Source organism: Mastigoproctus giganteus, chromosome 12, assembly GCF_048544385.1.
Source record: "Mastigoproctus giganteus isolate SK-2022 chromosome 12, ASM4854438v1, whole genome shotgun sequence".
Taxonomy (NCBI): Eukaryota; Metazoa; Arthropoda; class Arachnida; order Uropygi; family Thelyphonidae; genus Mastigoproctus; species Mastigoproctus giganteus.
The window spans coordinates 166587331-166599674 of NC_143586.1; positions in this window are offsets into that span (position 1 = coordinate 166587331).

Here is a 12344-nt window from a genome sequence, read left to right on the forward strand (position 1 = left end):
ATGCTTTGAAGGTGAAAAGCCATGGAATGTTAACCAAAGGTCAGAATGTTAACCAAACATGGCCATTGCCACCACCACCACCAACTTTGTTGACCAGTGCAGGTTTGAACTACTGCAACACGCACCCTATTCTCCTGACCTAGCACCATCAGACTTCTTGTTTTGAGAAGTGAAGAAACCATTGCATGGACATCACTTTGATTCATCTCAGGAAGTCATCAATAAAGTGGAATCGTGGATTCAGGCAAAAAAGTGCAGACAGAGACATTAAACAACTGATCCATAGATGGGAGAAATGTGTACTATACATGGAGAGTACATAGAAAAGGATTAAAGTTCCTGTGAAGTTTCACCTTTCTAGGGCTATTATTTCTAGGTAAGGTTATGAACTTTTTGATGCTAATGCTAATCAACAACATGAAATACAGAATATGGCTGTGCCCTTCATTGACTACATCATGTGTAATGATATAGCTCTCATAGTGTAAAACTTTTTACCTTAAACTCATTTGCCATTTAAATATATTAAAAACTGTAAACTGCACATAATGCATGTTTTTTTATGCCACATATTTTATAAGTGCTGGACAATATTTTATTAATGTAGGGCTTCCATATGGGTACAGGATGTGAAGGTTTTACCATTGCCAACCCTAGAGGAATGCCCCAGGGCACCTCCGTAACCAGGTGGGAAGGAGCAGGAGTGCGTAGCACATGCTTCTAATCAAGAAGCGTAGCACACGCTTCTTGATTAGACCGGGGTTCGAGCCCGTCACCACCAAATACGGAGGATGCGGAAAGGTCAGGGAATGACCACCGCATATCCCGGAGCAATATGGCCTTAGTTGCTAATGCTCCTAAAAACCAAATAACCAAAAAAAAAAAAACAACCAAACCAACCTAGAGGAACAAACATAAATTTGGCAATGAGAAAAGCATGGGCTTCATTAGTTTGAAAATCATCAATTTTTAATATTTGTCCTTGTGTCTTGTTAATGGCTGTGACATAATATAGGTGAATTGGAAACTAGTGCAGCATAATTTCAAATTGCAGATTACAGGGGATGATTGGGATGCATGAAATAAATAAATCCTGATCTGTCAAATGGCTGTCGGTGTCATGACAGTGGCTTCAGTAATACTGACAGGAGCTTCTTGACAGCCAGTTGTGTTCCATTTCAGTGTTGGTGGGTCATGCTCCTGTGAATCATGACAGGAATATGATCCACTCCAGGCTGGAAGGAAGGGGAGGGACAACATTTAATTTCTCAAGAGAGATGAAAATTATATTGGGTAATTGATGCTTCATTGCCATTTGATACAGTGTTCACAGATGCAATTTTGAAAAGTGCCAGAGGGTTTGAAAAAAAAGCTCCTTGCTTATAGTATTGACTACATCCTTATCAAGATGGTTATGAAAGTGATATGCAACATTTGAAATACTGCTTCTTTCATTACTTGATGGTGCAGCTTTTTTCTACTAGTATTCACTGAAATAAAGCAGGAATTATGTTAAGGTCTTGCATATTGCATTCAAGAGATTTTCTTAGGCAATCTCATGAGTCTTTGTGCAGAACCCTGGTGCAATCTGTGGATCTTGCCTTTGTCTAGACCAAATTCCATCCTGATATCATTGCTGAATTCTTCTGTGATCCGGAGTAGTTGCTTCTCGGTTGCCGCGTAGAGCTTGATATCATCCATGTACATCATATGGGTGAGGGTGTACAGGCTCTTCCTTCCTCCTCTGAGGTCATATCTGTACCTTGCTGCTGCTGAGCATGGTGAATAACAGTTTAAGTGCTAGACAGAACCACAGTGGGCTCAGGGCATCTCCTTGAAGGATTCCTCTCTTGATGGGGATTGGCCTGGTTGTGATGTTCTCAACCTTAATGGTGGTACTCCATTTCACCATCGTTTCTCCTAGGAAGTTTGTAACTATCGGATTGACTTTGTAGATGTACAGCACCTCTATTAGCCAGATATGAGGCCTGGAGTCAAAGGCCTTGCGGTAATCAATGTAGGCTGTGTATAGGTTGCGGCGCTTCTTGTAGGCTTGCTCTATAACCGCAACATCTGTGGTTAATTGCTCCTTGCATCCTTTGCTCATCCACTTTCATCCTTTCTGCTGTTTGCCCATTATGTTCTGGCTCTCCAAGTGGTCTGATATCTCCTTGGTTATGCAGCTGGTCAGGATCTTGTACATCGTTTGGAGGCAGGTGATTGGCCTGTATTTTTCCGGGTTTCTTGTACCTTTGTCTTTAGGTTTCGGATATGTGATTCCTTGAGTGAGAAACTTCAGGATTGTCTGTGGGTGCCTTATCATTTAGGTGAACTGCTCTGCCAGGTGCTTGTGTGTGCAAGTGAGCTTCTTGTACCAGTAGTTGTGGACATTATCTATTCCTGGAGTTCACCAGTTGTGAAAGTTCCTGATCGTCTGTTTTACTTCTTCTTCTTCCCAAATCTCCCACTCTCTCATCTCTTGTACATCCTTTGTTTTCTTGTGTTCTAGTTCTGTCCAGGGGGCTCAGCTGTTATGTCTTACTTCCCTGCTCCATATGTTGCCCCAGAACTCAATCATCTTCTGCTCTGGTGGTTCGTTCCCTTCTTTCCTATCTTCTCCGAGACTCCTGTAGAAAGCTTTTTGGTCCTCATCAAAGATCCAGTTGTTTATTTTCCTCTGTGAGCTCTTCGTATTGGCGAGTCTCTTGCTGAGTGCAAGGAGGTTCTGCTTCCGTGTGTCCAAGTACTCTCCTATTCTCTGATTTTTTGTTTCCTGTTTGCTTGGACGCTGTCTCTCTTGAGGATGCTCTTCACCTTTCCAATCAATTTCTTACTCCTATTACCCCGTTGGTACTGGGTCAATTGGCCTATCTTGACTCTTAATTCTTCTATCTTCTGCTGAAGTCTTCTTTCCCAAGCTGACAGTTCCTTCTGTTTTTGGTTATTCTGCTGCTGGTCTCTTGTTTCTCTACCATTAATCCTAGTGGCTGCTATGGCAGCACAATATACAGCTATGTGCATGGCCTCCAGTGTTGTGCCATTGTTGTTGAGATAATGTGGTATTATTTTTCAATTTAGGTGGTCTGTGACTCTCTACAAGGTTCTATTGGGCCTCTGCTTCAGTATCAAATGGGTCTTTGTGGGGTCCATTCCTTCGAATTCTGTTAGGACCTTCTTCCACTCGTCTTCTATTCTGGATATCATGACTTCGTCTCTTTCCAATTCAGCTGCTGTTGATTGCATTTCTTCTTGCTCTTCCTCCTCTGATTCCATATTGACCATATTCTTTATCCTTTGTAGTTGATCCTTTGTTTATTATTATATTATTATTAGGGGCATATGATGCAAGGAAGAAAACTTATAAAAGCATCATCCAAAAAAAAAAAAAAAACCTCCCACATCACTTGTCCACTCCTCCCAATAATCTGTTTAGTTCTTCCTTGAACTTATTCAAACTGCCCACTTATACAACACCAGATGAAATTTTGTTTCAACAGTCAACCACCTGCAGGCTGAAGACAGACCTCCTTGCATCTAAAATCACATATTTATTATTTTCATTGACAGAAATAAAATGTATTGATTTCTTTGCTCCTTCATCTTTGTCCACCCTTGTGAATAGGAAAGGTACTTACACATCTCCAATTTGTAGGAATTCCACTAAATCCAAAGATGCTCTCATTATTATAGCTAAAGGTCTGATTGCTCTTTTTCTTTTGCTTCTTTTGAACAGAATTGGGTAGCTTCAAAAAGCCCCATGTGCCTTGTTTACTTTTAACTGTAATGATATCTATTCTAGTTCCTTTGCTTCTAGCATCCCCATACAAAATATTTATTCAGTTTGCTCATAACCTTACAGGATCATCAAAATTATACCTTTCATATCAAGTAGATCCATGGTTTATATCATTTGTTCTAATGTTCGCCATCTTTTTACTGACCATTTTAAAGCCCTAAATACTTAATTTAGGTCACCAGATAACCTATATAGATTATCTGCAACAAATGAGCAGACAGACTACTATAAAATCTTGATTGAAAATTTATTACATGCCTACAAAAATCTTGGTTGTAATGTGTCTCTAAAAATAAACTTTCTCCATATCTATTTAGGCCTTTTCCCAGTAACCTTGGACATGTTAATGAGAACACAGAGAATGTTTTCATCCAGATATTCCCAACATGGAAAACGTTCCACCAAGGAAAGTGGAAGCCTAGTATGTTCGAAGACTATTGCAAAAAAAAAAAGCAAATAATAAGAAACAATTGACTGTTTTTACACTATTTATGGTAATACTTGTTAAAATTTAATTAAGAAATTATAGTAAGCATAATCAGCATTTTTCTAAATCTGTGGTTGCTAATGTATTATCTAACTTCAAATTTGGATTCAACTCATCGAGGTCCATCATACATATGACATTTCAGGAATCAAAAGCTTAAAATTTGTTGTCTAATAATATTAAAGATTATTAATGTAAATTCATAATAAAGTAATATTTATTTATTATCATCAGCATGTTTTTAAAAAATTTAATATTTAACTAAATTTACTAATGCTTAAATTAACTAATGTCACTAGTTATATATTGTTATCTGAAAATGTTACTCACTCATAATAATACAAGTGAAAGTGCTTGTATTCTTTGAGAAAAGAGTTAACATCAGAACTAATTCAGAATATTTCATTCGTCATTGGTAGCTGCTGTTTTTATTTGCAAAAATGTTTGTTCAGAAATATTCAGGAAAATGGTGAATACGGCCCACTTTTCTGGCATGCTTCAGGTTAATTTTTCAGTTTATTTATTTTTTTTTTATCATCAAGAGAATCATAGAAGTTAATGTGGTTTCATCTCACAAGTTACTCAGCTGAATAGGTCTTGCTTATTGATAAATTTAATCCTGGCTTTCCATATGAGAATTAAAAGTTAAATATTTTTATTTATTTTCAGTCCTCAGAATGGTGGCCGTTTCTGTGAAGGAAAGGATAGGAGAGTTATGATATGTGATGCTAGTCGGGTATGTTATGTATATATTCTGGTACTCATATCTGATATACAGTTTTTAAGTTGTATTCCTTTTATCTTGAAAAATGTAAATATGGTGTTCACACAGACTTTAAATATGATACTGTAGTTATATAAATTTTTATCAAAAAAATAAAAATACTAGATTGTCATATGACAAAGGTTTACAATAATGGGATTTCTTGTGAAATGTCGAAAAACTTGATGCATAACACTCTGCACATGCTAATTCCACAAAAATCCATCTGATATTCTCTTCCTGTCCAAATACAGCCATCCCCGATTTACGTAAGGGTTGCATTCTGCGGAACTCTATGTAAGTCGGAATTTCCCTAAATGCTTAAGCAGCACTCGCAAATTTGATTGAATTTGATTGAAGCAAAAAAGAGATGTTCAACGAACATGTAAATAGAATTATTTATTCAATTTTTTTATCTCATGCGCAGGAAAAATTACATACAAATGTACAAAATTGCAAAAATTTCCAAATTATAAAATTACAAAAAAGAGAGAGGAGACAGGCATAATATCAGCAAGTTTTACCTTTCGAGCATCATTGCCAGAATTAACTCTTCATCTGATAAGTGCCGCCTCCATAGCCAGGTGGGCAGGAGCAGTAGTGCTTAGCACACGCTTCTTGATTAGACCATGGTTTGAGTCCATGACTACCAAATACGGAGGGTGCAGAAAGGTCAGGGAATAACCAATGCATATCCGTGGAGCAATATGGCCTTAGTTGCTAATGCTCCTAAAAAAAAAAAAAAAAACCAAACCATCTGATAAGCATGCCGCTGTGGAAGTTGAGGGCTGTGGAGATTTAGAAGGAGTTTTTTCCAACACATCACAAAATTTCTCTGCAGCTGCAGAATCAGCACTGGCGCCTCCGTAGCCAGGTGGGCAGGAGCAGCAGTGCATAGAACACATTTCTTGATTAGACCAGGGTTCGAGCCCGTGACCACCAAATACGGAGGATGTGGAAAGGTCAGGGAATGATCACCGCATATCCCCAGAGCAATATGGCCTTAGTTGCTAATGCTCCTAAAAACCAAACAACAACAACAACTGGCGACTTCACTGCATATTTTAATGTTTTGGAAACCAGCGCGATGCTTGAACCTGTTAAACCACCCATTGCTTGCCACGAACTTGGCTTGGGATTTGTCGTACTTATCCTTAATATCTTCATAAATACTTCTTGCTTTTGCTTGAATGGCCATTGGACTTAGGGGCACTTGCTTCTGAATCTGCTTTTCCATCTTCAATATAGCACCTGAGTGCTGTTTTGTGATCACTATTGATCTTAAATGCATTGATCCTTTAACATGTTCTTTTATACACGCACTATCCCTTCAACTGCAGACCTAAAGCGAGACCTAATTCATTGCAATAGATGACAAACTTTGTCCTGGTTTGTACTTCTTAATTAATCATCCTCATTTCTAAATCAGTTTTGTTTCATTTCTTAGCACTTCCAGCACTTGAAATTTCCGTTAGTCCCTTTCCCTTCACCATTATAATAAATAAATAGGAATGAAGAGAAGATTCTGAAAATTTGTTTATGTTTTTTATATGATTGACGATTTCAGTGAAGGGAAACTTTTCACCATAATACTGTAACATAAAAACCCACACAATTCCAGTTATCGGTATTATCGCAAATGCAATAAGATCAAGTTTACTACCCATTTATAATAAACTGGAAAGTGCAAATTGTTTTATGGTAATGACTTCCAGAAATATATGTTAAAAAAATATCACAAACACATTCAAAATTGATTCTTATAACGGATAATATAGGATATGATGATATAGGATATACTGATAATATAGGATATGATGAAAGTGTAGTGCAATTTCCATTATAAAAATGACCTTTTAGAAAGATAAATAGCTTAGTTATATAGCGAAAATTTCAACTTCTAAGGTCTTGGAACGAATTACTGAAAAAAAAACAGTGTTATTGAGTTCACATTATGATATTTTCACAATACCTACATTTATTCCTACAGGGTGCAAAATACATTTCCATGATTTTTTTTTTTTTTTTTTTTAAGTTTGCACTGGCCAGCAAAAACTTACGTAAAATCAAATTTCCGTAAGTATTATGTAAACCGGGAAGTGACTGTATTATATAATTAAACTCTCTCTCTCTCTGCCAAAATCAGGAATTTTCTTAGCACAATAGATAAAATACTCTTCCTCCATTCCCATTTAAACCTTTTCCCAGATAACCTTGGACACATTAGTATTGAACACCTTGAATGTTTTCGTTAAGATAGTGCTATCATAAAAAAATGTTACAAAGGAAAGTGCAATCCCAGAATTTTTTTTTTATATATGACTACACAAACAAATCCAAGGGTGTGAGATTTCGAGTCAGGATTATTGGACTACCTCCACCATTTAAATGATTAGATTCACCATTTTCTGGAATACAATAGCATGTTCCCCTTTTATTTAATTTTTAACCATCTCTGGAACAAGAATTTACAACATATCTAGCACTCCACTACGTAAATTTAGTTTTATTACTTTCTTTGAGTCTCATTGAAGTTATAAAGTCATATATGGTATAAAGTTAATCTAAAAAGCAGTGGACATATACTGGGTGGGGGGGGAGGGGATTCTAAAAAGATTTGTATTCACCCAGAAGTAGTTGCGATAGAAAGAAGAAATTTTTCTGTTTGATACTTTTAAATCTCTATAGCAACTGCACAAATTTTGATTTCGAGCTGAAAAAATATATTTTTTTTTCTTCATTCAGTGCTGCTGAATGAAGTGAAGTGTCACAATGGATAAAGTATAATACAGATCAGAGACTCGGTTCCTCTTACTGCAAGGGAAAACACCCAAAACAATCCAAAGAAATGGTTGTTGTTTATGGAGAAGACCACCCAGGTTACAACGTTGTTGCATGTTGGTATAAACAATTCGAATGTAGAATGATAATGCTCTGTATCCCTCATATGCTGCAGTGAGGTGTGCCCACAAATGTGGGTTTGAAATATTGCTGCATTCTGCTTATTCCCCCAACCTTGCACCCTTGGATTTCTTCCTCTATCTTGTCTGATGTTCATTCTTCATGGGAAAAAACTTGCTCAACGGCGTTGAGCTTGCTCAAACCATTCAAGATGATGAGGTGATTTTTTTGCTGCCAAGTTGTGGCAGCAAAAAAATCACCAACTTCTACAAAACTAGCCTGCAGAAATATATTGAAAGATGGTAAAAATGTGTCATCTTTCTGGTGAATATTAAAAAAAAGTGCAATACATGGTGTTTGTTTCAATCTTCTATCACTACTATCTCTGTATGAGTACAAATCTTTTTTGAATCCCCCCCCCCGTGAACATAAATGTTGACATTTTCTAATTTTTGTTCTTTAGCCCTGCTTGTCTTTTTGTGTGTATATGTGCATGTGTGTGTCAGGTGTGCATATATATATGTATGTATGAGACATTCTTTTAATTTGGCTATCAGTCTGCTCAAAGCCCCTGAAGAAGTAGCAGACCGATGACCAAGAGAAAGAATGTTATTTTCATTTTTTATTTTAATTTTAATATTTCTAATTTTAATTTTCCATTATATTCTATTATTAGCATTAGCATTAGCACTAATAGAGGCATATGATGCAAGAAAGCAAGCTTATGCAGCATCAGCCAAAAAAAAAAAAAAAAAAAACCACTCCCATTTCACTTCTCCATTTGTTCGAAATACCTGTCCAGCTGAGCCTTAAATTTATTTAGGCTATCAACTTCCACAACAAGGAATGGAAGTCTGTTCCACCAACCAACTACTCACTGGCTAAAGGCAAATTTCCACACATCTATCCTACATCTGTCTTTTCTCAATTTCAATTTATGCCCTCTCAGGTGATTATTCTGAGCAAGAGGAAGAATCCCATCGGCGTTGAACTTGCTCAAACCATTCAAGGCTTCATTTACCTCAATCAGATCACCTCGCAGGTGCATAGTCTCCAGACACTGTAATTTGCAAAACTTAAGCCTTTCTTCGTAAGAGCAACCATTTGTTCCATTCACTAATCTTGTTGCCCTTCTCTGTAGTCATTCCAGCAGCTCTACATCCTTCTTGAAATGAGGCCTCCAGACCTGTACAGTACTCAAAGTGTGGTCTGACCATTGCCTTATACAAGGGAAAAATCACCTCCTTATCCCTGTAGAAAAATTCGTGTATATCATTGACAAGACACCATGAGCTACTCTTGCAGCCCATCTGCATTGCTCAGAAAACTTCATATCTGCCTGCACAATTACCCCCAGGTCCTTTTCATTCTCTGCCACTATCAGTGTAGTATACTACAGAGTTGACACATTGCTCTGGGGTTACTGTTTCCCATATGTAGTACTTGACATTTGTCAATGTTAAACTTCATTTGCCATCACTCAGCATCTGCTCAACCTTTACAGGTCCTGTTGCAGCACCATAGCATCAGTAGTGCCCTTAACAGCCCTGCCAACCTTTGTATTGTCTCCAAACTTGGACATCACGCTTGATATACCATCATCAATATCATATATAAATACAGAAAACAACAATGGACCCACCCAACACTGAACCCCGATGTTGTTGTTGTTGTTGTTATTTGGTTTTTAGGAGCATTAGCAACTAATGTCATATTGCTCCGCATCCTACATATTTTGGTGGTGACGGGCTCGAACCCCAGTCTACTCAAGAAGCGTGTGCTATGCACTGCTGCTCCTTCCCACCTGGCTACGGAGGTGCCACTGAATCCTGAGGAACTCCACTAATAACATTAGTCCATGGTGAGCAGTGTCCATTGATTACCACTCTCTGTCTTCTCCCCTCAACCATCCCTTTATCCATAGCAGCAATTTGCCTCCAGTGCCACACTGCTCCAATTTGTGCAGCATTCTTCCATGTGTAATAGTATCAAAAGCCTTTCTAAGATCCAAATATATAATATCAAAGTTATTCCCTACATACAGTTCTTTTGTGACTGCATCATAGTATCCAATAAAATTGGTCAGGCAAGACTTTCCCTTAACAAAACCATGCTGTGTAAGAGCTATAACTGAAGTGTTGTCTAGATGATCCTGCCGTGCTTCTTTAACCAGTGCCTCCATTAATTTTCCTGGAACAGAAGTTAAACTCATAGGTCTATAATTACTTGTGTCAACCTTTGATCCTCCTTTGTGAATTGGGGTCACATTTGCACATCTCCGGTCTATGGATACCTCCTCTGAGTCCAAAGAAGTTCTCATAATTATGGCTAAGGGTTTGCTTACTTCTTTGCTGCCTCCTTTAATATAACTGGATAGATCCCATCCACCCCGGGTGCCTTTTTTATGTTTATCCTCAACAATTTCTCCTCCACTTTCCTCCCAGTTATTACAAAATCATGTAGCTCACTGCCAGAGTTTACTTCACCTCTGGCATTCCCCTTCCTGAATAACTCCTCATGTGTGAATGTAGATGCAAAATACTCATTTAGTTTGTTAGCCACCTGAGCAGAATCCTCAACTGTTGAACCATCAATATCCAGTGGACCAATCTGATTCATCCCCTTCCTTCTAGAGTTTACATAGGTAAAGAACTCTTTTCTGTTTTTCTTTGCATCCTTTGCCAAAGATTTCTCATAATCTGCCTTTGCCTGCCTAATCTCCTTTGTGACTTGGTTACAGACCAGCTTATATCTATCATAGGCTTCTGTGTCACATGTTAATTTATATGTATCCCGTGCATTTTTCTTCTCTGCCATATATCTCATTAATTCATCTGACATCCATTTAGGCCTAAACTTTGAACAATATTTCTTAGTTGGTATGTAAAGCCTAGTAGCTTCCAAGATAAGTTCTTTGAATGCTTCCCATTTTGAATTTGCTGTTGGTAACATCATCATTTGGTCCCACTGTATAGAATTTAAATACCGTCTCAGACCATTCTAGTCACCTTTACGAAAGCAAAAACCCTTCCCTTTAGCCTTGATGGTAGTTACCTCTTTGAGTAAATCCCACTTCAGCACACTGTGATCACTGCTACCTAGTGGTTCCTTTATCTGCAGATTCTTAATGCATGAAGAATCACTACTGATAATCAGATCAAGAGTATTACTCCCTCTAGTTGCCTCCTGAACATGCTGATGTAGAAAACAATCATCCAAGAAATCCACAAAAACCTTGCTAGTGTGTGAGTGACCAACCCACAAATTCCAGTCAATATCTGTGAAATTAAAATCCCCCATTATAAGACTCTCTGATTTACTGGCCCACTCTATTTCCCTATACAGTTTCTTATTATACTCATCAGAGTCATTAGGCCTATAGTACACTCCTACTCTCAATTTTGATCTCCCAGTGCTTATGTCACACCAAACTGACTCAACACTACACTGTCCAGCGATGTCAACTGGCTTCAGTTCCTTGGATTTTGTGTGTTTCTTAACTAATAGCATAACCCATCCTCCCTTCCTATCCTGTCTATACTAATGATATTAGGAGTAGGAGACCAGCGGAATTGCTTAACAAGTACAGGTCACGGTTGAAAAAAAGCCGTGAAGTAGGGTTGAATTTGAAAGTGTCTTCAATTCTGCCCAGACACGATAGGAGGGAGTATATGATGAGAGCCTTGTCGATCAATTCGGCCCTGGAAAGATTGTGCAAGGCTCAAGGGGTAGAATTTTTTTCAGCCTGGAATGTACTTGTTAACAGGAGAGATTGCTTCTACAGGGATGGGAAACACTTAAATAGAAAGGGTGCAAGAATGTTTGCTGATGTTATCGAGGCAGTGTTAGGTGGGTCGGAAAACTGCTAGATTGGGGGATACAAGGACTAATAGATTAACAGTAGCCGCTGGCAGAGAAGAAAGTGATTCTTGCACTGCTTCTATTGGAATGAGCAGCAGCCTGGAAAATAAGATGCAGGATATTTCAGAGACTGCTGGGAATCATGGGGGTACAAGTAAACACATGGGTTGTGTTAGGGTGGCTAAGAGGAAGAGCAGGTGCATGTATACTTGCGTGTACACCAATGTTAGGAGTTTAGTAAATAAATTTGATGAATTTGAGGTATTGCTCCAAACATCAAAGGCAGATATTGTTGGGATTTCAGAGACGTGGTGTCACACAGATATAAGGAATGCAGAACTGGAATTTGGGGAGTACAATGTGTATAGAAAGGATAGACAGGACAGGAGGGGAGGAGGGGGTTATGATATTAGTTAAAAAACACATAAAATCCAAGGAAGTGAAGCCAGTCGACATTGATGGACAGGGCAGTGTCGAGTCAGTTTGGTGTGACATAAGCATAGATAAATCAAAATTGAGAGTAGGAGTGTGCTATA